General features: G+C 42.1%; 1 pseudogene; it reads right to left on the bottom strand.

The window, feature by feature from the left end:
* Window positions 1-12,588: 12,588 nt before the first annotated feature.
* On the bottom strand, window positions 12,589-22,807 carry LOC142440643 (SAP domain-containing ribonucleoprotein pseudogene; annotated as a pseudogene).
* Between the last annotated feature and the right edge of the window lie 1,431 nt (window positions 22,808-24,238).

Below are 24,238 nucleotides of genomic sequence, written 5' to 3'. Positions count from 1 at the left end.
ACAGCTATCCCTCTTCTCTACGCAACCTTACCCTTGATCATTCCCCACCAGGCCTGTCCTCATTTTTTTTTAAAATGGACTTCTTCAAATACCATTTATAGCCCACATTCTTATATAAACTGACCCTCCAGAAAGCCTTGGAAATGTTCCATGCTGAATTTTTTGTGACAGCCATCAAACTAGAGCACAAGTGAAAATCTGTTCATGCACTTGTCTTCTCCTTTCCTCTGGGACTCCAATGGTATGGTTCTGGTCGCTGCAGGAGGAGATGGCCCTCGCGGGGATGAGAAGATGACACATACTCAGCATGAACAGAAGGAGCTTCAGGAAAGTTTCACAACTGAGAGATGGGCAGGCAAACAGGCTTTGAAATGAAGATCGTGGCTCACATTTTTCCATGGTTAAGTCAGACCCTCTGAAGAAAAACGGGCTCTTACATGTCCGCAGTGTGGGAAAGCCTGATTTATGGCCATGCTGAAGTAATGCTCAAGATATTTAACAAGTGATAGTCCTTGGCCACCCAGCTACCCGATCCGGCCACTTGATCTAAAGACATCCAGAAAGAAGCACTTCCACAAGCAGCTGGTCCAGGCAGCTGAACAAACTAACCATCATGAGCTGAACAAAGGAGATGATTTGTGCACTCTGTCAGCAACTATTGAAAAGTTAAAGGTTTGTGTTTATGATTCCTTTGTGACACACAAGTATTTATTGTGTTTAAGGACCGCACCCCAGATTACAATTACTATTGTGAGAAAAATCCCAAAGAGGTTTGCTCTCTTTTGAAAAATCTCTAGAAAGTCTCTCAAATATCAAAATGGCCACATTCACGGAGAGAAATTCAGGGTTCCATGAGGCAGTAGTATTTTATATCGTGTTGATGAAACGAATTACTATAAATCAATGAGAAAAGAACAGATGTTAAAAGTCAGATATTACCAGAAAGGCTTGGAAAACTGGGTCAATTAGAAGGCTCACACACACAGAGTGACTATTGTAAACAGGGAGCATTTTTGTTTTTAGCATAATCCAGAGACTTAAATTTTAGGTGTAAAATGAAAGCATCATTCAAGGTTCGGTCCTCTCTGCAAAATGAAAATAGACTCGCATATACCTTACAATCAATGCTTAATGTAATATAGGTCACAGCCATGGAATAGGAGAGGTAAGTTATGCGCCCCCCCCCCCCCACCGTGGATACTATCTGATATTGATCTTCAGCCAACTCCTCCCTCCCTAAACACACACGCTTGCTTAACAAACAGTTGTTGTTAACTGCCTTGAGTGTCTCTCAGACTCATGGTAATTCCAGACACAATGAAATATCATGCTACTCGGTCCTGCACCTGTCCCATGATTGGTTGTGGATCGGCTTGTTGTAACCCGAAGACTCTTCATCGGTTAATTTTCAGAAGCGCTTGCCAAGTCTGTTTTCCTAGTCCCTCTCAATCTGGAAGCCCCGGTGGCTGTAATGAAGTCCACAGACTAGAGTCTTCTTCATGAAAGGCAAGAATTCCCTCAGTGAACTGCCTTAGCAGAAATGGGATTGGAAAGAATTAACCTCATATCAAGGGTTCATATGGTATGATCTGTATTTATTCTCATTACTTAAAAAACAAAGAGCAGGAAACAAGAAAGCTCAGAGGTTATTCACAATCATCTATCATTAGCTCCTCTGAAAATCCTCCTCTTCCTGAAGTATACCCTATTAAGAACTTTTCTTGCATCTGCTTTCCAATGGTACAACTTGAAGTAAAACTTTTTGAGGTCCAAATTTCTAATATTTAGTGATATGACTATTTCATGGGGGTTAGAATTTGAAGAGTATCACTTCAATCAATTTATACTGAGCAGAATACGACTTTAAGTATATCTTGTCTTTACCCAGTTTGGAATAATTCTGAAATCCTTTGTCTAAAGCAGTAATTTTTGTATTTTCCATAGATATTTGTAACAAAAGTTTTCTGAATGCCTGTGTCATTTCCTCTTCTGTTTATATTTAAACACAGGAAAAACCAGTGTTTTCAAGGGTCATTGGGTCAGATAACAGATGGACCATTTAAGTCATATCTGGGAAGTCGTCCCCAGGATCACGGCCTCCCATTGTTTGCTACAAGTTCAAAACTGCACCACACCTCACACCGTCTACAGGCAGTCGCCTCCTCTGGACACCATGTTGGCAGGTCAAATGATAAGTATTAGATTACAATTTTTTAATTCTAATTATGCACTAAGCTCTTTGGGGGTTCCAGAGCCTATATTTACTCATTTGATTCTTACAGCAAACTTATAAGGCGATGGAAAATATTATCATTATGCATAACTTGAGGAAAGGGATTCCTAGAGAAAGAAAAAGGTTAGCACAGTGTTGGGGTCATAATAATCGCCAATAAGAGCCTGGGATTATTACAGGGAAACCTATGAGAACATTGTTTTTCCAGGTCCTGTATGTTTTCCATCTTTGCCCCAATCCCGTCACTACATTTCTATTGTTCTCAATTTAGTGGAAAATATTTGAGTTTTCCTTCTTACACAAGTTTTTGGCTTACCCAAGTTCTCTTCGCTGAGAGACACGTTTTTCTTAATTTTTGTCTTTGAGAGACACACACACACACATAAAATCAAGCATAATTTCTTAATACAGAAGGCTCTTAGGCAGGATATTTAACGAGAATATTGTCTTTCCCCCGAACCTATTATAGATACATCCTTGGAGAGAGGCACATAGATCTCATTGTTTTCAAGTCAGAAAAAACTACTCCCATTCAAATGATTTTTAAGTACTGTGAAGCAATACCAGTGCAAAGAATGCCATAATTAAGTAAATTATAGAGAATACATAAGAGAGAATGGTTACAATTAATGTGGCTTCAAAGAACAGAGCCATTAGCTTTGTCTGGAAGAATACATCTCACTGAATGCCCTTTAACAAACTTGTGTAAATGATTATAGAAATGGAGAAAAGGTTGAGGTTGTCAAGGATTTTGTCTTACTTGGATCCACAACCCATGTTCATGGAAGCAGCAATCAAGAGATTAAAAGACATGTTGCATTAGGTAAATCTGCTGCACAAGACTCTTTAGAATATTGAACAGCAAGGACGTTACTTTGAGGACTGAGAAGTGCCTGACCAAAGCCATGGCATTTTCTATTGCCTCGCATGCATGTGAAAGTAGGACAAGAAGGAAGAATCAGTGCATTTGAATTGTAGTGCTGGAGAAAAATATGAACAGTACCATGGACTTCTAAAATGGACAGACCAATTTGTCTTGGAAAAAGTATGGCCTATGTGCTTCTTAGAGGCAAGGATGGCAAAACTTCATGTTACATATTTTAGATATATTGTCAGGAGAGACCGGTCCCTGTAGAAGGACATCATGCTTGGTAAATTGGAGAGGTGGTGTAAAAGAGGAAGGCACTCAAGGAGATGGACTGACACAGTAACGGCAACAATGGGTACGGGCACAGGAACAATTGTGAGGAGGGTGCAGGACTGGGTAGTGTTTCAATCTGCTGTGCATAGGGTCACTATGGGTCTGGACCTACTGTGGCACCTGATAACAACAACAACATGATGATATTAAAACCAGATCAAAGGTTTACTTGATGAGGATAACACTAGTAAAAACACCATTAACATTTACCTGGCATTTATAATGTGCACTATTACTATGTGCGTCACTATGCTATATACCTTTAGTGTTGCTTGTATCATATTCACAATAATTTACTATCATCATCTCTATAAATGAGGAAACTGAGGATAATACAGTGTAAGTATCTTCACCAAGTTCTCATAGTACGAGGAAGAGCCAATAAAAGAGCGCAATCTCAACACTGAAGTTAATTTAGTAGTCACTCTAACACACTATACCACACACCCATATGCAGGTTTGGGTTGAAGCTGGAAAAATGAAAATAAGCTCACAAGAGCCAAAATATGACACTGAGTCTACCTCATATGGATTCTGAGGTCATCTCAAGGACAGATTTTTTTGCATTGCACACTAATGACAGAAGACAGGCTGAGCTGTGGGAGGACATCAGGAACACCATCCATGAAGAAAGCAAAAGGTCAACAACAAAAAAAGACAGGAGGGAAAGAAAAGATCAAAGTGGATATCAGAACACACTCTGAAACTTGCTTGTAATCATAGAGTAGCTAAAGCAAAGAAAATAAACAATGAAGTCAAAGGGCTGAATAGAAAAATTTCAAAGGGCCGCTCAAGAAGACAACGTAAAATAGTATAATGATATATGCAAAGGCCTAGAGTTAGAATATTAGAAACATGTTCAGCATATTTTAAATGGAATGAACTCAAGAAAAATTCAAACCTCAACCTGATATACCAAAGGAGTCTATGGCCCAAATATGAAATGATTCATGAAGCATCAAAAGAAGTGGGAAAGAATACCTAATGTGACTATACCAACAAGAGCTAGTAATCATACCATCATTTCAAGAGGCATCATACAATTACGAAACAATCTGAAAGAAGAAGTCCAAGCGAAGGTATTAGTCAAAAACTAGCGCATTCCCTTACAGAACGATCACAAGGAAAGAAGATATGGACAGGGTGCAGCACAACACCAATGGAACACACAACATTCCTCTAGTTCTTTAACGCTTCCTCCCCTACGCTGTCATGACCCCAGTTCTACCTTACAAATCCGGCCAGACTAGAGCATGTACACTGGTACAGATCAGAGCTCTCGACACATGGGATCTAGGACAGATAAATCCCTCTGGCACAGCAATGGGAGTAGTGGTACCATGAGGGTGGGGGAAGGTGGGAAGAGAAGGGGGAGAAACAGGGAACCGACTATAATGACTAATGTGTAATATACCCCCAACCCCCAGGGGGACAAACAACACTAACATGGGCGAAGGGAAACAGCATGGGGTATAAGATATGAAAATAATAATAATTTCTAATTTATCAGGGGTCCAGAATGGTTGGGGAACGGGGAGGTAAAAAGAGGAACTGATACCAAGGGCTCAAACAGAAAGAAAATACTTTTAAAATGATGATGGCAACATATGTACAAATGTGCTTGATCGATAATAGGTGAATGGAATTTATAAGACCTGTAAGAGCTCACCATAAAAGTGATTTATTAAATTAAAAAATAAATAAAATAAAAATTAGGTTCCAAGAATTGATGGAATGTCAAGTTAAATATTTCACCAAGCCGGAAGCAATCACTAAGCTATGTCAGTAATTTGGAAGACAGTTAGTTACCTGGCCAGCTGACAGTAAAAGATTCCAAAGAAATGTTGGAAGTTCAAACCTACCAGCCACTCAGTGAGAGAAAAATGAGGCTATCCATTCTGTTAAAGCATACATCTTAGGACACATTATTAAGGACCACTACTGAGTCAGAATCGACTCAATGGCATTGGGTGGGGTTTGGATACCACACTGGGAGGAGGGTTAGAAATTGTATCCCACCCCGGTGTGGCTGAAAATGATCTTACTTCACAGTGTTTCAAGAAATGAGTTTATATAGTTGGAAAGAGTTCTTATCCAATTTCCTGTTGAATAATATTTGATTCCAATGAACTGTAAATACCTGATAAAAATGAAAAGTTAGGTTGGCTCTCAAGGACTTCAAGCACCCAAATGTTCAGTGGACTGAAGGTATTTTGGACTTGGCACCCTGTTGTGTGTTGCCCTGGCATCACGGAGCCAAACTGCCAATCACACAGTTCCACAAGGGAAGATGCTATTCCACTGAACCTCTGGGACCATGTTTTCATATTTAAAAACTGAGCACGCAAACAAGGTGGAACAACAAACCAACTGCCGTTGCGTCGCCTCTGATTCATGTCAACCTTCTGTGTCAGACTAGAAAGATTGATTTCCTCTCCAAATTGTTCCACCACCATTAAAATAAATGCACTGTCCCCTACACAGAAACTCTTCTTCCTTTACCATTGGCAACCACAGGTCAAGGTTGGTTTCCTTTTTTTTCTAGCAGTTTTCGTGATATAATATTCACATATCATACACTTCTATAGTTAAATGACTTTTTCAGGTCTACTGCTCTCTCCCCTTTCCACGTTTATTGACTGCTACCCAATTTCTCTCCCCTCCCTCTTCCCCCTCCCATTCCCGATAAAACATTGTATCAGTGATTGCCTCTATACATCCACTCCTTCTGTGCTTCATAAACTGGGAAACCTAACATATAACATAAACAATAAAAAAAATGAAATGAGATAGAAAGAAGGAAACAATAATAATACAAAAATAAAGAGGAAGAAAGAAAAGACCACCAACAATCGTTGAAACTCCGGAGAAGACATTTCTATTGTGGAACAATAGAGAGATGTTTGAGTCTGGAGCACATTTAGATTGGGTCAAGAGAGAGGTCACCTGACCACGTATCATATCATACTGTGGCTCAATCCACCATGACAAGTTTACCATAATCTCTGACTGACGATGAAGCTGGTCAAGTCCCTGGCCTGTGTCTACAAGGGCTCTTCCAGAGGCTTAATGTGACTGGATACTCCATAGATGGATTTGGACTCCCACTGTCCTCCATAGCTTTCTACACATTGGGTGTTCACCATGTAAGATCTGATCTTTCCCCCTCATAATATGTGGATAGGGAGATCAATAATGGTTGTACAACATGAGTATAATTAATGCTACGGAGTTATACATATAAAAGTTGTTGAATTGGAGAATGTTTTTGTTGTGTATGTTTTTGCCAAAATTGGGAGCCGGCGGGGGGGGGGGCGGGGATTACACGAATAACAATGAGCATAAGGAAGAAGAAAATGTGCTAAAATTGATTGTGGTAAAGATTATACAACTCTTCTTGATACGCTTGAACAATTGAATTGTATGATATGTGGATGAAGCTCGATAGTGTCTGGGGTCTTAAAGGCTTGAAGGTGAACAAGCGGCCATCTAGCTCAGAAGCAAAAAAGCCCACATGGAAGAAGCACACCGGCCAGTGCGATCACGAGGTGCCAAGGGACCAGGTATAAGGCATCGTGCAAAAAAAAAAAAAGATATGTGTGTGTATGTATGTGTATATATGTGTATATGTATATATGTATGTGTATATATGTATATATATATATACCATATTGAATGAAGGGGGAAGTGCAGAGTGGAGACCCAAGGCCCAAGTGTCGGCCAATGGAGATCCCCTCATAGAGGCGTTTAGGAGAGGAGATGGGTTAATTAGGGTGCGAGGTAGTACCGATGAAGAACACAGCTTTCCCCCAGATCCTGGATGCTTCCTCCCCCCAACTACCATGATCCGAATTCTACCTTGTAGGGCTGGATAGGGCAGAGGGTGTGCACTGGTACATATGAGGACTGGAGGTACAGGGAATCCAGGGTGGATGATACCTTCAGGACCAAGGGTGTGAGGGACGATGCTGGGAGAGTGGAGGGTGAGTGGGTTGGAAAGGGGGAACTGATTACAAGGATCCACATGTGACCTCTTCCCTGGGAGAGGGACAGCAGAGAAGGGGGGAAGGGAGACTCCGGATAGGGCAAGATATGACAAAATAACGATGTATAAATTACCAAGGGCACATGAGGGAGGGGGGAAAGGGGAGGGAGGGGAAAAAAAAAAGAGGACCTGATGCAAGAGGCTTAAGTGGAGAGCAAATGCCTTGGGAATGATTGGGGCAGGGAATGTATGGATGTGCTTTATACAATTGATGTATGTATATGTATGGATTGTGATAAGAGTTGTGTGAGTCCCTAATAAAATGTAAAAAAAAAAAAAAAGGGAAGGAAACTGGTTTTCCATAGTGTTTTCATTGCCTGGCTTTTTAGAAATCGATGACCAGACATTTCTCAAACTGCCAGCCTTTCAGTTAGCAGCCAAACACGCCACCCATTTGCACTACTTTAGGGACCCTTATAGTGTCAAAGCAGGATACTGGACACCGGAGTAACTGAGAAAACCAACACTTGGTAGCCATCCAAAGGCCTTCCTCCATTAGGACATGTGGATACTTGTGTCAGTGTAGGGGAACAAGTGGCCTCATGGTGAATTAGAAATTGTGCAGAGTGAACAAGTTTATGCTAGTTTATGCTAGAGGCCAGCTGTTTCCTATTTCCTTCATAGGAACTAACACTCAAATAGTGACCATTCACATGCAAGAAAACATGAGCATGGTGGAATGCTTGCTAGTCAGTCTTCTCAAAGCACACCTCCCACTGAACCAGCTAGCAAGCTCTTGCTTAGAAAAAATATAGCCAGAGTCACTCTGGAGCTCGGCATCACCCTGGCTGTCCAACGCCATCCTATTTCACTGCGCACACCACTCGGCAGGACTTAGCTTTGCGTGGGAAACAACACAAGCTCCTTTCACCATCAGCATGGCAGCGAACGTACTTTTGGTTTTCTAATGATAACTTTGGATGTAATGATTTATCACACCTCACCTCTTTTCTTCCCATCCTCGCCTACCTTTTTCAGCAAATCCACCAAGGAAGTGCCTGCTATTATGCCACGCTGTCGTTTGTGTTGGGTCTTAAAATGTCTTCAGGGAACAAACCTGTTTGGTTTGAACCCTCCCCCCCCCCCCCCCCATTATCTACTTGGATGAACTTCATAGCTTACTGACCTTTGCGAATGAAAATAGCGTCTCCAATACAGCCTGCGCAATGAACCCAGAAAGAATCTAAACAGGAACCTTAACATGAATACTCCAGATGTCCACAGAAAGGATTAGGAATTCAATGCCACACGTGGATAACGGTATCTTCACTTGGAGGTGCGTCTGAGGGGCGGGGAAAATGCTAAAGTTAAAAGGCTTCCTTTCCTTCCCCGAGCTCCTTGGGGCTGAATCAAGTCACCTAGCCCAGTGGCATCGGGGAAACAGAAGAGAGAGGAGGAGGAAGAGGACAAACAAGAAGAACCCAAATGATGGAGTGAAAGGAAGTGAGCAGAAGGCAGTGTGATATTCCGTTCCGTGGTTGCTCTTCCTGCCAAATGACTGTTTGTTTCCAAAGCTCTGATCTAAAAAGCAGCTCTACCCTTATACGTTCGCCCTTCCGTTCTTCATGGCCGTTAGCCCCAGCTTGGGGTTTTCCTTATCTAACGTGGGATTACATGAACCATTTTAACCTTTAACTAAATTGAGTTTGAGCGAAGATCAGGACATTCATGGTAAAATCCCTTGGTACATATCCGCTCTCACCCTTCTCAGAGCCTGTGATTATGAAATTTCTCTTATGTGAACAATTTTAAAGTCTCACACACACATCCCACTCCTCCAAATAACCGCCAGTGAAAGACTATAGCACTGCTGGCCCTTCCATCAGTGGAGACGTATGTGAACGCATGGAGAAAATGAGCCCCCGAAAGTACTTTCTGAACGCATGATCAAAGAACGATCTTCTTATTGTTTGAACAAGATCACTGTTAGCATTGGCAACATTTTCTCTCTAAATGAGCATCTTGAATATCAATGAAAGGAAATTTCCATTTCCAGTATTATTTTGGCAGTTGTTGCCTGGATGAAGTAGAATAGAAACAGGAACTGGACAAAAATAAAATCAATCCAAATCGTTTAGCTTAAGATAATCTTGTCATTGTTTTCTACAAGGCTTTTTCATAAAATTTTAACTTAGTTTATAATCAGAGAAGCTAATTTGATTTACCCAATACTTGATTATCCAGGTGATAGAAAGATTCTTGTCATTTGTGAACACAAACAGAGGGTTGAGTTGTTTTTTTTATAAGTATTTACCTCAGAGGTTGGCGATTTCCTTCTAAGGACCAAATCAAACCATTGTACATGCTTAAGGCTAGAAAATATTTACTACGTATTCCATGAGTCAAAGGAACTGCACTATGGTTGGAGATAAAAAGATAAATGAAGAATTCTAATGAATTCACAATCAACCAGTATTGTCACTTCATCCCCTCAACCTGTGGGGCTGATATTTAAACACTGACGCATCTCAATGCACACAGCCCCTCTACACATCTTCTTATGAACATCCATCCCTGATCAAACAAACATCTCTTCCCTGGAAACCATTGATATGTTCGAGGCGGAGAGTCAACTTCCGGCAGCTGTTCAGGCAGACTCACTGGCGCTGAAGTCAAAAGCCACAAACCGTATGGCAAGGATTAGAGAATATTGTCTGAGACCTGAAAGCAGTTATAGTGACTTTGTATATGTCAACATAAAAGGTTTGCGATTCACTGCCTTAAAGATTTTTTCATATTAAAAAAAACCCTATGCTTATTAGATGAAAATTGGGGGTGGGGGCTATGTAAAATGCCACGTATGTGGTGAGAGTCCCTGAGTGATACAATTAAATGCACTTGCAGGCTATCCAAAATTTTGGAAGTTTCAGTCCCTCCGATGGTACCTCAGAAGGAAAGTCTGGCAACCTGCTTCCAAGTGATTCACCATGAAAACCCCGTTGAGCTCTTGGGAGTCATCTTTAAATGAGAAATACTTTAGCTTGGCTAGTAAAAAATGTCTGCCTTGAGTATCATGCTCTTTTAAACAGTTAGGAAATCACCAATAGCTACTCAAAAGGTTAGATGAGCGCTTTAAAGGGACAGTGAGTTTATGGTAATGGCAGTGGAATAATTCGGGGGCGAGATGGTTGCCTACCTTGAAGAATGGAATCGAACCAATGTCACTGAATTGCAGATGTAGAAATTGTTGAATTGGTATGTGCTTTTTTTGCTATAGGTACTTTTACCACACAAAATAAAATTAAAAATTTGAAAATGAGCATGAAGCTCAATTTTACTCTGACACACACGGGACACCCAGAGTTAGCATTACCTCTACAGCCACTTTTTAATAGGGTTTTTGTTTTTTAGCTTTTAACGTGAGGGTATATGTTTTCCTAGTGGATACAGTTTATTACTTTTATCAGCAGACCCAGCTCTTTTCCTCCTCCACAGCTGGAGTTCACGAGAAAGTCCCGACTTAGATGAAATCCTACCTTTATTCTAGAAAAGGTCATAGAAAAATCTGGCTCAGAAGTCTGGTAGTTCAGCAATGAGTCAGTCTTATTTTTAGCTCTTACCCCACCCAATAATTAGGTTTCTATCTTGGCTTTTGTGTATGATCAGAACATTATAACTTTCATTGAAGCATGCAAATGTAAAATGGCCAAGATATATTCTGAAGTCATTTCACGAAACATTGTAGAAACAATTAAAAATGTAAATCTGTCTCTCAATGTATGGTGACATGGTAAAAGCTAAAAAGCAAAAGAGAATTTGGCATCCTCAAATTCACTCTATTTGGAGGGCAAATGTTTTCCTTCGCTTGAAGGCTCAATGGTTTTCATAAATCACGAAGCGGACCTGCTTAACCAGAGTGATCCTAGAACAAATAATCACGAAACAGGATGCAGGGCTCCGGAGACATCTTGCCACTGATATTGGACAGCATCAATGTCAGATGAATGTTAGTCCTGGGTTGGTTAGTTTGTTTAACACTCAACAAGACATCCGCAGATTCTACTAGACACATAGTCCAGCATTAAATGTTGTTTCCATTCTTCTACTGGTGAAGTCATCTCTTCACCAGTGTTGTTGATAGCAATTGTTTGGATCGTGACTGTGCTTTAAGATTGGTCTGGGTACATTTTGTAAATTAAAAATCCTTCAGTCCCCATTTCCTTTGAGTCAGAAACTGGCAGGGCAGTGACCAGATATCCTTATTAAAACAAAAGAAAACAAAAAAAGCTTCCCAAGGTACTACAGCTAAATTAAATCGATACTTGTAAATCAATTATGATTTGGAAGAGGACATGCAATTTTTGAATCGCAAAATATCTGGTGTCTAATCTTTGCTACTTGCTAGCTGTAGAACTTTTCAAAGATTTCCTCAAATCTTAGTGTCTGTGGTAGACACAGAAATGAATCATCCAATATACTAGAAAGATGGAGTGCTCAAATATACTATAAAGAAAAAACATCAAGACAAACCCATCTCTGGAAAATACAAGACTTCTTTGATTGTGCTCTTTAACATAAGGGGTCATGTACAGAGTTCCTTAGAGTACATGGAACTCTTTCAGGGGCCCTCAAACTTTTTAAACAGGGGGCCAGTTCACTGTCCCTCAGACCCATTGGAGGGCCGGACTGTAGTTAAAAAAAAAAAAACATGAACAAATTCCTATGCACACTGCACATATCTTATTTTAAAGTAAAAAAAATGGGGCAAAAACACCTGATGGGCCAGATAAATGTCCTCGGCAGGCCACATGTGGCCCGCGGGCCATGGTTTGAGTGCGCCTCCTTAAGATGCTTCCACAAAACCTTTATCAAGGTTCTCCTAGTATCCTTGACTCCTAAGTTCCTCTCACAGGCATTTTCCTACTTAGGTCCTTGCACATGCCACCCTGCTTTGGCATCTGCTTCTTGAAGTATTCTTCATCAGGTGAATTTAGTTGATATGAGGTACTATTAGGTAGAGGCAGAACCCAGGGGTTGTCCCTCTACAGGCCAAGGCCTCCCTCCTTACAGGAAGTGGGAAACCAATAAAGGCTAGAAGGCATGCACATTCACGCCTTTGAGACAGGAAGCCAGCACACTTAGCAGGGCCCCAATCTAGGCCAGGTGAGCTTAATTCATCCAATGAGGTCCACCAGTGCCATTGACCATACCCCCCAGCGGAGGACCCTGAGAAAGCCCGAATCTGGAGTCCACCTCGTCTTCCCCAGCTGCTCCTCCGTGTGCTGCTGTTTCTGTGGCCTCAGGGGCGCCAGGTGGCTGTGCAGTGCCCTGAGGGTGCCGGTGTAAAACCTCAAACTTCCTCTAGACAAAGAGAGAAAAGAAGTCTCACATATCTGTGGTGAGGAGCAGGTTTCAAGCCGGCAGGAGGGGAGGGTAAAATAGTAAAGGTTAGAAGCTGCAGGTGTGCATACGAGGAAGCAAGGGGAAGGAGTTGCAGCTGTAGGGGCTCTCAGCCTCCTCCATCCATAAAAATCCCAAGGTAGAGTGAACTGTCCTCCTGGTACCCTGGCAGATGGCTCATTGATCTGGGCCCTTTGAAGTTAGCCATCTTGGTCTGATAGGGGCAGACAGGCTTTTGCTAATGTTTTCTGATTGGTACCTGACCCAACATTTACAAGTCGAATTCTTCACTAGCCCCTTATTCTTAGGTTGTTTTTCAGTGGAATTTTCCAGCTTCCCTGTTCTTTCCCTAACATTCTTCCCTTAGGGAGAGGTGCCTCAAAGTATTTGAGGGTAATGGTTGATGGCTCATCTAGCTGCTTCCTGTTGTAGTGGGTAGTAGTGGGTGAAGTTTCTCCCCATCTCCTATCTGGCCCTAGCTTCTGACTGGACATGCTGTTGAGTGTAAAGGAAAGAAATGGCTTGATCCAAGGGGTCCAGATGAGTGGGAATTACAGCAGTTATCTTAGATTTTGACCACCTGTTCACAGGTGGGCTTTATTTTCTCATTGTTGCACTCCTGGTGAATGCAATGGCCTGACTGCTGCAGGGTGGCAGATGGAGACTGCCTGTGCATTCTTCCCATCTTCTTTTGAGGCTTCTTATGTACGCATCAATATTTTGTCTGTAGAATCCTTCAATATTGGAAGTCAAGGCTTGGATGTATTTTGCTTCAGCTCTTTCAGTTTAAGATATGCTGAGCTTCTCTGCATTTTTTTGTTTTCTAATTCTAGACCTTTGCACATTTCATGATAATAGTTTACTTTGTTTGTAGCACTCCCATCCCCCTCCCCCTTGGGGTCCCAAGAGGCAGTCAGTTTACCTTGTGTAGCAAGAGCTGTGAATAATGCCATTTTATTTAACTTCCTGTGGATATCAGGGGCTGATGGGTTAATAAAATGAGTGTTCACAAATAGAGCTGCCTCAGGGGAATCTGAATGCCAGGTCATTTGCAGCACTGTCTCTACTGGTCTGCTTTTAGGCACAGTAGAGTTTCATTCTTTTGTTGCATTAAGTTCATGGGTTTTATTTGTACAGCCATCCTTCCTTCTATTAAACAAGTGTGCACGTGATTCCTTGGGGTGACTCCCACTTTCTCATGTTGTTATCCCTACTCTGGGTCTTGGCTGGGGACTGCTTGATTTCCAAGGGGGAAGGTGGGATGGTGAATGTAGATGTGGCCTCCATATGCGAGGTAGTTAGTTTATTGTGCCAACCTGGCCGCTAAACACATGTGGGATTAATTGAAGGGCAGAGAGATAAATGGCTCGGCAAGCCTCGTCTTTCTTGTCTCTTGCTCTTTGATCATCGGACCATTGTGCGGCTGCCTTGCTTGTTCTGTGCCTCAATTTGCAAGATGCACTACCTGTGGGACACCTAACCCATGGACTGGGTTGCTGTAATTTGAGGTTCCTTCAAGACCTGCTTCGCCACACCATTGGATTTACATCTCTTGAGCTGGGGACTATTGGACCCTGTCATCTGGCTGACTGTTGGTGACCTGCCTTGCTGTTTGCTGTCTGTGCCCAGATAGCCTGAATTGCTCTACAGAGGACTACCAGGCAGCCCTGAAGACTTGAAGAACTGCTAGTGTCTCACAACTGTCTCACGGGAGTGAGTTGCAATGCACCATTTGTACTGCTTTATAATTTAATTAACTGTTTATTTCTTATGTTACATATCTATCTATCTGTGTATATATATATATATATATATATATATATATATATATATATATACACACACAATTATTAGCATTCTGGTTTTGTTTCTCTAGAGAACCCTGTCTAACACAATGTCCCTGCCCTTTCATCAGGAGTGCAACAAGGAGGAAGCACACGTCTCGCAGGCTAAGTCAAAGGCCCAGGTCATATGTTCAAATTCCCTAATGAAGGCAGAAGAACCAACTGAGAAGATTCTGTTTTTCTTTGCAGGCTTCAAGGTAGGTCCCCTTCCTGACCTGGGCACTCCTGGTAAGGGTAATAAGGTTACCATGAGTGTGTAGTTGGTAGCCCAACCGGTTTGGAGAGGGATTCCATCTGGCAGGACAAGGAGCAAAGAGCTCTGTTTCTCACCTTATTGAAACGGTGCTACCCCCTCTGGCTTCCTTTCTAGAAAGCATTTTTCTATACCCCCCTCACATATTTGAGGTCTTTCTTACAAGAAAGTCTGGACATATGAAACCTCTGGCTGCTTTATTTCTCTGTTACTAAACAAATCTGGTTGTGAAATGGAGTTAAACTGTCATTAACTGACCACTTCTCCCCGTCCCATAGTTGATAGGCAGGCCAAGTGGGGTTAACAGAAGAACACCAGTTTTAAAGCAAGCATTCCAATGGGGGAATTGGCAAGACTGGAAGTTCCTTGTCCCCTGATGCCAAGGGGGAGGAAAACCAAAAGGAAGGTGGATTGTCCTGAGCAGCCAATATGCATGAGCGATCACCGGTCGCTCCTGGGATGGCCCTCTCTCATTCCATTCCTGGGTCTCTGTGCACTACTTCATGGCTGCGTATCCTCCTTGGGTGAAGATTCCCAGTTCCCTGTCAGCAGTTGCACACCCTCCATCTGCCAGCCTCCTCCTTGTGGCCTTTGCTTCTCCAAGGTCCGTGACTAATGAAGCACGGACCCGGGCTAGGATGGATTCCCTGCGTGAGCATCTTTAACACCCCTCGCACGATTTACCTGGGAATAGGTTTGGTCCCACAACGCTTTCAGAAGGGAGTACCGAGCTAGAGAGCTCACAAGAAGGAAGCCAGGTCATATTAGACGGCCCACAGTCAGCCTTATCAAGATTACTGATGAGAGGATGGAAGCCTCCTATCAGAAGTTTGAGCGCAAGAAGACAGATGGAGCCCTAAGATCTGGAGGAGAGGTAAAAGGGAATGCCTGAAGGGGCACACAGGGGCAAACGGGACTGGATAGTACACTCATTCCTCAGGTTGAGAGACGTCGGAAGGAACCCCAAATGTGAGACTGCAGCAAGGAGAAAAGATCTAAGCCCCAAGTAGCTGAGAGTAAACATTCACATGAAGTCATACCTGCACCTGGAGGGATTGCCATTGACATAAGAGAGGCTTCTGTAGGACGTCCTACAGCACCAGATGCTAGCCTCTCTGGACGTCCTCGGTCCCTCCTCCTCTTCCTCTCCAAAGAATGGGAGAGTCAGTGACCCGATCGCAGTAGAAAAGCACGATGTGAGCACAGCATCACACTCGGCCACACGTTTATGTCATAGCAAAAGTATGTTCTGAAAGAGGAACGAGTCAGTCTCCAGAGAGTGGAGAAAACCTCAGCGGGTGCAATGCAGAGATTTTTGCACATGTATGATAATGAAAACTCAAAGCAAGCTGCCTGCCACCGAGTCTATTCTGACTCCTAGTGACCGCCTAGGACATGGGAGAACTGCCTCTGTGGGTTTCAGAGGCTTAACTTAAAAGATTTTTCTATTAGCATATATTTCACATATCATACAATTCAATCATTCAATCACATTAATAAAGGCTGGGAAATCATCGCCCCAATCAATTTTAGAACAATTATGTCTTTCTTGTACTCTTTGTCATCAGCTCCCCACCTTCACCCAAACTACCCCACCCCAGCCCCCAAGGAACCATCAAGGTAGTGACTGTCTCTAGAGCTGAGCCCATCCTGGATCACACATATAGAAAAACGGGGGGCGGGAGGGCGTGGGAAATGCAACAAAACAAAAAGACCACTGCACATTACTTGCTAGCAGTGATTCACATCCCTGGTCATTGATCAGAAAAAATTCACCAGAGGCTTAGTCCATGTGAGGACCCTCTACATGTATTTGGGGATCACACAGTCATCCGTAGCTTTCCACAAACCAAGTGTTCACAATTTAAGCTCTGCTACCATTTAGGTCTACTTTGCTCATTCACACAGGCTTGGATCACGCGGACTGATGTGCTTCTTCCGCATGGGCTCAGTTGATACCTCACTCTTATTGCTCATTCCCTGGAAGCTATGCTGCTTAATAGCCAGGCACCATATAGTTGGTTCACCACACTTTATTACAGTACTCATACTTTCAGTGATCGCTTCATGAGGGCAAGCATCAAGCAGGGCCATTCCATAAGAATTGTCATATTGGGGCTATACCTAACTCTAAACTCAAAATCAATTCATATACAATTTATACATATATAATTCACTTTTGTTAGAGAAAAAAATCATCCTTCTGAGGCACGTGATAATTATATTGATAGTGCCATCAATTTAGCCAACAGTGGGAACTTAAAACACTGCTGAAAGACATTATGTAATTGTAGACGGGCTACAAAACTCAATACACAAGTGATTGGAAACTATTTATACAAACAGTGGGAGTTGGTGATACAGCAAAGCTTCCAATATTATTCATTTACAATGGCAGAACCAAGCATACCAGATTGGTACATGTCATAATTTGGCCACCCTTCATTGGGCAAGAGATCCGTACCAAAGTCCAGCGATCACCGTTCTATAACCTTGGGGTAGCAGTCATCTGGTTCTGACACCAGGCAGTTCAGCCTTAAGACTCAGGCTCTGGATCTATTTGAGGTAAAGCCACATCCTTCTGATGTGCACCTTGAAAGATGGGAGTCTAAGGTCTCAGTGGTATGGATTATCCACGGTCAAGACAGTAACTCTTTATAGGAGTAAAGAGTGTGAGTGAGGTGTTATCTTTCTCCCTCAGAGCATCTGGTGGGTTCAAACTGCTGGCCTTGTGGATAGCAGCCCAGTGCTTGACCATTATGCCACTGAGGCCCCTGTGTTTATTAAGGGGAGGAATGTGATTCTGAAGGGGGAACTTCTGATAAGTTTGGGGTCCATCCCTCCCTTCCCCTTATTTGATCACATCAGAAGAATCCTGGTAATCTCCAAAGTAATGGTAAACCGTCATGGTGTGGTGATGATGGGCAATGAGGTTTCCTTGGGTCATTTCTTTTCCCACTGAGCATGCTCAAGGTGGAAGAGCGTCCTCTCATTGCAGTCTTCATTAGTAAGTTGCATTGTGCTTTGTCAGCTGAATTCTTTTAGACTACTCCCTTATTCTCAAGGTGTTTATCAGTGGAAATTTCCAGCTTCTCTGTTCTTTCCCTAACACTCCCACTGAATCCCCAGGGGGCTACAGTCTTCCACCTGACCCAAGAGCACTATATAAAGAGAAATTCCCTGCACCTTCTTTGCAAATGTGAAGGATTAGAACAGATAGGTTGTGTCTCTCATTGAAGTAATCTTAAGATGTTTTAGATCACTGTGGAGTAATATGTTCTTTCTCTTTTTATGGTGTAACATGTGACCTTTGTGTTGATTCTTTGGATAAACAGCTTGAGAAATATTTCCTCTAAGCCCTGAGGAGATGTTTCTTTGCCCTAATTCTTTTTGGAAAATCATTTTGTGGCCTCCCATGTGGCTCTCTAACCCAGAGTCAGTCTCTGCCAGTGTCAAATGTTACTTTGGGACATGAGTTGATTGACATGTCATGGATAAAGAAGGATTGGTTGAATTTTAGTCTGATGAAGATTATAGTGATTAGGATTGGCATAAAGAAAGGGCTGAACCACAGAGGTTTGCTTGGTCTCTCATTAAGAGACAGAGATATTTGCAAAGAGCTGGGCTGGCCAAGAAGCAAAGGCACTTGGGAGCTTGGTGATTCCCAAATTGCCACATTATATGTGAGCTGGCTCAGTCAGGAATGGAGAGGTTCACAGTGGAGAGACCTGGTGGCAGAGAACCGCTAAGAAAATTGTGCCGCGTGCTCCACTGGCATTCAGTTGGCGTGGAGAAACCTCAATGGCAGAGAACTATCAGGTTGTGAAAAGAGGTAAACTCTAAATGCTGCATGGTGTCCTTCTTTACAGACTTGTCCCTTATAATAACATGCCCAAAGTTTGTGAAACAGTCTCACCATCTTTGCTTTGAAGGAATATGCTTTCCTATACTTCTTCCAAAGCACTTCTTTTTCTTTTCATTTTTTTCAAAATTGTCTTCTCTTTTAAAAAATAATTTTATTGGAGGTTCTTATAGTTCTAATCGCAATCCATACTTCCATCCATTGTGTCAAGCACAATTGTACATATGTTGCCAACATCATTTTCAAAGCATTTTCTTCCTACTTTAACATGTGATATCAGCTCATTTTTTATTCTTTATCAGATTTCTTTATTCTTCTGAAAGTTCATAGTATATTCGGTTTTCTTCACCAACATCATAATGCAATACATCAAATCTTCTTAGGTCTTCTTGATTCATTGCTTGGCTTTCATGGGCTGAGACAATTGAAAATATCCTAGTTTATGTCAGACACCAGTTAGTTCTCCAAGTATGATCTTTGCTTTTTAACACTTTAAATTTGTCATAACACATCACACATGTTAAGTAGCACTTACATTTCTACCTCAGGTTTCTTGGGGGAGGGGGCCCCCACATATAGTATATCCCAACAGCCGGCTAGAGATTTGTTCAATTGTGTGAAACAAAAGAAGTCTGTTAGCAACATATTTTGGCAGTAGGAGGTTGTAGGGAGGAGAGCCGTCATAAAACTTTTGTCTCATTGGGCTTAAAAACATCAAGATAAGGCTTATATTTACCGTTTCCTGTGGACTAGCATGAAAATGCAGTATTCAGGAGTAGGTAATTTATTATTTTTTAAAGTTTTTGTTTCTTTATTATTATTAACAGGCAAAATAAAAACAAAACCAAGAAAACACAGCACCTTGAAGCTGGAGCAGGAATACTGCTTCTTGAGTTCACAAATGTAGCTGGGGCAGGTGCTCACTCCCTGAGAGGCTGAACCTAGACATGTGGCCGTGCATTTCGGAAACACGTGTACATGATCCTGAAGAATCAGAGCAATGGAAACGACTGGAGAACAGAAAGCGTCTAGAACATTTCACCAGACAATCCCAAAGTGTTCCTCTTTGCCCCTCTGTATCCTCTGTGGTTCCAGTTCCAGCTGAACTTGGCAAATCCCGAGACGCTCCCGCCTCTTTTTCAGCTTCTCACCTTCTGCAGACTTTCTGGAGATTGGTGAGGCATTTCAACCAACTCTTTGAGCTCATTCCTTCAGCCTCTCCAAGTTAACCAGAGGCCTGATGTCCAATGACAGGCCTTTGGTTGGAACTGAAGAACTGGGAACCCCAGCTGCGCAGGCCGCTTTCTTCCTCTCCAAACTCCAAGGCACATTGAATCATGTAGCTAGCTTGTGCATCCTCTGAGTCTGTCATGTTTCAGAGGTGATTCTGACCACTTTCTTCTCTGCTGCCACATCAACAATTTTTTTCAGGGGCTCTTCCGCTCCGACAGGCAGCGCTATGGACTGGGGCTCTTCTTCCGCTCTTTCATCTCCCTGTACCTCTGCATTTGCCACATCATTGTGTGCTCTTCACGATCTGCTGGAGCGTGGTGAGGAGACCTTGTTTTATTCCTTTGCTCTCCAAACCACATGCAAGACATTTCTGCTTCAGTTCAGGAAGCTTCAGCTGGTGAAGCTCCGCCGTCTCCTGCCACCATCATGTTACCAACTCCTAGGTAATATTTTTTTAATAGTTTATTGACATGTAGTTTTCCTATCATATACTTCCAAGGTTAAATCAGATTTTTAAAGATGTATTGGCACCTAGTCCCTATATCATATAATTCAATAATTCAATCATATCAGGAAGAGCTGTAAAATCATTACTACAATCAATGTTAGAATATTTTCTTCTTTCTTAAACTCACTGTAATTAGCTCCCTACTTTTTCCCAACAGACTCCCAAGAAACAATTAATCCAGATACTGTCTCTATAGATTTACCTATACCAGATCTCATATACAGAAAACATCCAAAAATATATAAAGAATAATAAAAAATCAAACAGACAAAAACTTCAGTTATAAAGAAAGTGGAAAATATTAAAAATTAGAACAAATTTTAAATGGGTCCCAAGGGAGATCAAATGATCAGGTGTAAATTTTTACCTAAGCGCATGTATAACAGTCTACTTTTGAATGCACACTGCGTGGCAGCAAGGCGGTTCGCCTCCCTGCTTTATTGTCAGAGGGTATTCAATAGAGGTCTAATCCACATGTATGTCCCATGCACTTAAGAAAATAAAAGAAAATAATAGGAATGGCTTTTAAATGGATCAACAGGAAGATCAAATATTACATTTCAACCTAACTGCTTTTGTTCTGTGCTATCCAGTTGATTCTGACCCACACTGACCCCGTGCATCCAGAGAAAAACACTGCCCAGGCCTGTGCCGTCCTCACGATGGTTCCTATACCTGAGTCCATGGGTGCAGCTGCTGTGTCTGTCCACCCCATCCCATGCCTCCCTCTTTTGCTTTGTTTCCCCCCCTCCACTTTACCAAACATGATGTCCTTCTCCAGGAACTGCTATCTTCTAGAAATATGTCCAAAGTACATATTGAAGACAAAGTCTTGCCATCCTTGCCTCTAAAGATCACTCAGGCCATTTTTCTTCCGATACAGATTGGTTTGTCTTTTGGGTACTTTTGATGGTTTCCTCCAGCATCACAATGCAAAGGCATTTATCCTTCTATGGTCCTCCTTATTCAGTGTCCTACTTGTACATGCATGTGACGCAGTGAAAAGCATCATGGCTGGGCCAGGTGCACCTTCATCCTCACAGTGACATCCTTGCTCTTTAATACTGTAATACATGGGCAGCAGGTTAGCTCATTGCAACACATTCTTTGATCTCTTGACTGCTGCTTCTATGAGCACTGATTGTGGATCCAAGCAGGACAAAATCCTTGACAACTTCAACTTTTTCTCCATTTTCATGATGTGACCTACTGATCCAGGTGTGAGGATTTTGGTCTTCTTTACATTGAGTTGTAATCCATACTGAAGACTACAATCCTTGATCTTCATCAGCAAGTGCTTCAAGCCCTCCTCACTCTCTACAACCGAGGTTGTATCATTTACATATCAGAGGTTGTTAATAAGCCTTCCACTGATCCTGGTGCCTTAATCAATTTCATATGATCTAGCTTTGCTGATGAATTCCTCAGTATAGAGATTTAACAAGGTTGGTGAAGAGGTTACAACCCTGATGCACACCTTTCTTGATTTTAAACCATGCAGTATGCCCTTGTTCTGTTCACACCACTGCTGCTTGTTCCAGGTACCAGTTCGAATGAGTACAATGAAGTGTTTGGGAATTCCCATTTGTCTCAAAGTTATCCACACAGTCAAATGTCTTTGCAAAGTCAATGAAACACAAGTAAACATCTCTTTGGTCTTCTCTATTTGGGAGCAAGACTCATCTGACATGAGCAATGATATCCCATGTTTCACAGCCTCTTCTGACTTGGCCTGAACTTCTGGCATTAACCTAACTATACTGCCATAATCAATTTTACAATGCCCTCTGTCTGAAAACAAGACTATTCACGTGGTCAGAAGGGGCTCACCATAGGCTTAATTCATGTGTTGACCCTGCAAAGGAATTTTGGGATTCCATTGTCATCATAGCTTTCTGAAAACCAGTGGTTCACAATTTAAGCGCTGATACCATTTCCTTCTTCAGACTTGGATTACTACTATATTGTTTACAATCCTTGGATCACACAGGCTGGTGTGTTTTTCCCAGGCGAACTTAGTTGATGCCTTGCTTAGATAGCTGCTTCTTTAAAAACAAGCCATTAAGACCACAGATGCTATTCTTTCTGATCGGCAGTGTGTTAGGCCAGGTTGAACAGAGAAACATATATATGCATAAGAACGTGGTATCAAGAAGTCATTGTGTGTCAAGAAAACATCCCAGCACAGTCTAACTCAAGTTCACAAGTCTGTTACTAGTCCACAAGTCCTTCTTCTAGCTTACACAGCCACATTCAGTAATGCAGAATTCAGGAAGATCACAGATCATTGTGCACCAAGTCATGTGGATCCAAGTTCATGGAAAACATTGCAGGGCTCCCACAGCTCTCGGGGTGGCCAGTAAGGAGAAAGTTCAAGACAAAGAGAAGAGGAGGTTCCCTGGACCCTCCTTATGAACAGGCCATGCTCACAAAAAGGAAGTGTCAGGCTGTGACCTGATTGACAGGTTGAGTACCACCCTATGCTTCTATAGATCAAATTGACATGAAATTACATGATGGCCACAGCCAGGCATCACCTGATTTCTTTGCCATGCTTTGCTGTAGTGTCCATGTCCTCAGTGGTTTCTTCCTGAGAGACAAGCATCAAGCAGGACCACGTCATCAGCACAGTTTAGTCAGTTAAAAAACTTATACAGTCATCACCACAACCCGTTCTAGAATATTCTCTTCATTCTTGTGCTCATTGTCATTTGCTCCCCATTTCCCCCCAACCCTCCCTGTTATACTCCCAATTGGACATTAACCCAGGTACTGTCTCAAGATTTCCCTATCCTGGAACATCTCATATACAAAAAACCTACCACCACCTCCCCCAAATATCAGAAAAGCCCTAAAAACAACCATTTATTTTAAAAAGAAAAAAACCTCACAATCAAAAAGAAGGCAGGCGTAAATTTTTGATTAATTTCTCAAATCTATATTTCTCAGTGTCAAGCTTAGTTGTGGATGACATCTGTGGTAGTTACATAATCTGTTGGCAATTTGACACTTATGAGTGAAGGGGTGGAGTTTAGCCTGTCAGTCAGGTAGCAACTTGGTGACCTCATTTGGAAGCACTAAGGAGATAAATAGCTCCCTGGAGGTGGCACACAGACTCACTCTCTGTGAGACGTTCTTGTGGAAAAGATACATGGAACTACACTAGAGCCCTGGAGCTGAAGGAGCCACGTAGAGACCCCTGCCAGCACTGAGATGCTTCCACTGCCACTGGATCCAGAAGACTTTCCACCTACTGGCCAGTGATTTTCCTGCATTTGGCATCATTGCATGTGTTGTGTGAGTCTGAAGAGAAAGTTATTGATTGGTATCACACATATGGACTAATATTAGACTTATGGACTTGATCTGAATTGGAATGGCATGTTTTCTCAATATTCAATTGCTCTTGTATATAAAGCACTTTATATACACAAAAAAACAATAACTTTAAAACAAGTGGAAAGGAGGTCAAATAAGGTGTTAACCTGTTTAACCTGCTGTTACAACAATCCACTTCCCCTTGCATTCTGCACGATAGAGAGGCTATTCACATGCTTGGTCAGAGAAAACTCACTGGAGACCTAATTCACGTGTGGACCCTACAAAGGGATTTTGACCTTCCAATGTCATGCATAGTCTCTGACATACTAGTTGTTGACAATTTAAACTCCACCCCCTCCTTCATATTTGCATTTTATTATTTATAATCTTTGGATTAT

The sequence above is a fragment of the Tenrec ecaudatus genome, chromosome 2, assembly GCF_050624435.1.
Source record: "Tenrec ecaudatus isolate mTenEca1 chromosome 2, mTenEca1.hap1, whole genome shotgun sequence".
NCBI classification, from domain to species: Eukaryota; Metazoa; Chordata; class Mammalia; order Afrosoricida; family Tenrecidae; genus Tenrec; species Tenrec ecaudatus.
This window is presented reverse-complemented; position numbering and strand designations above follow the sequence as displayed.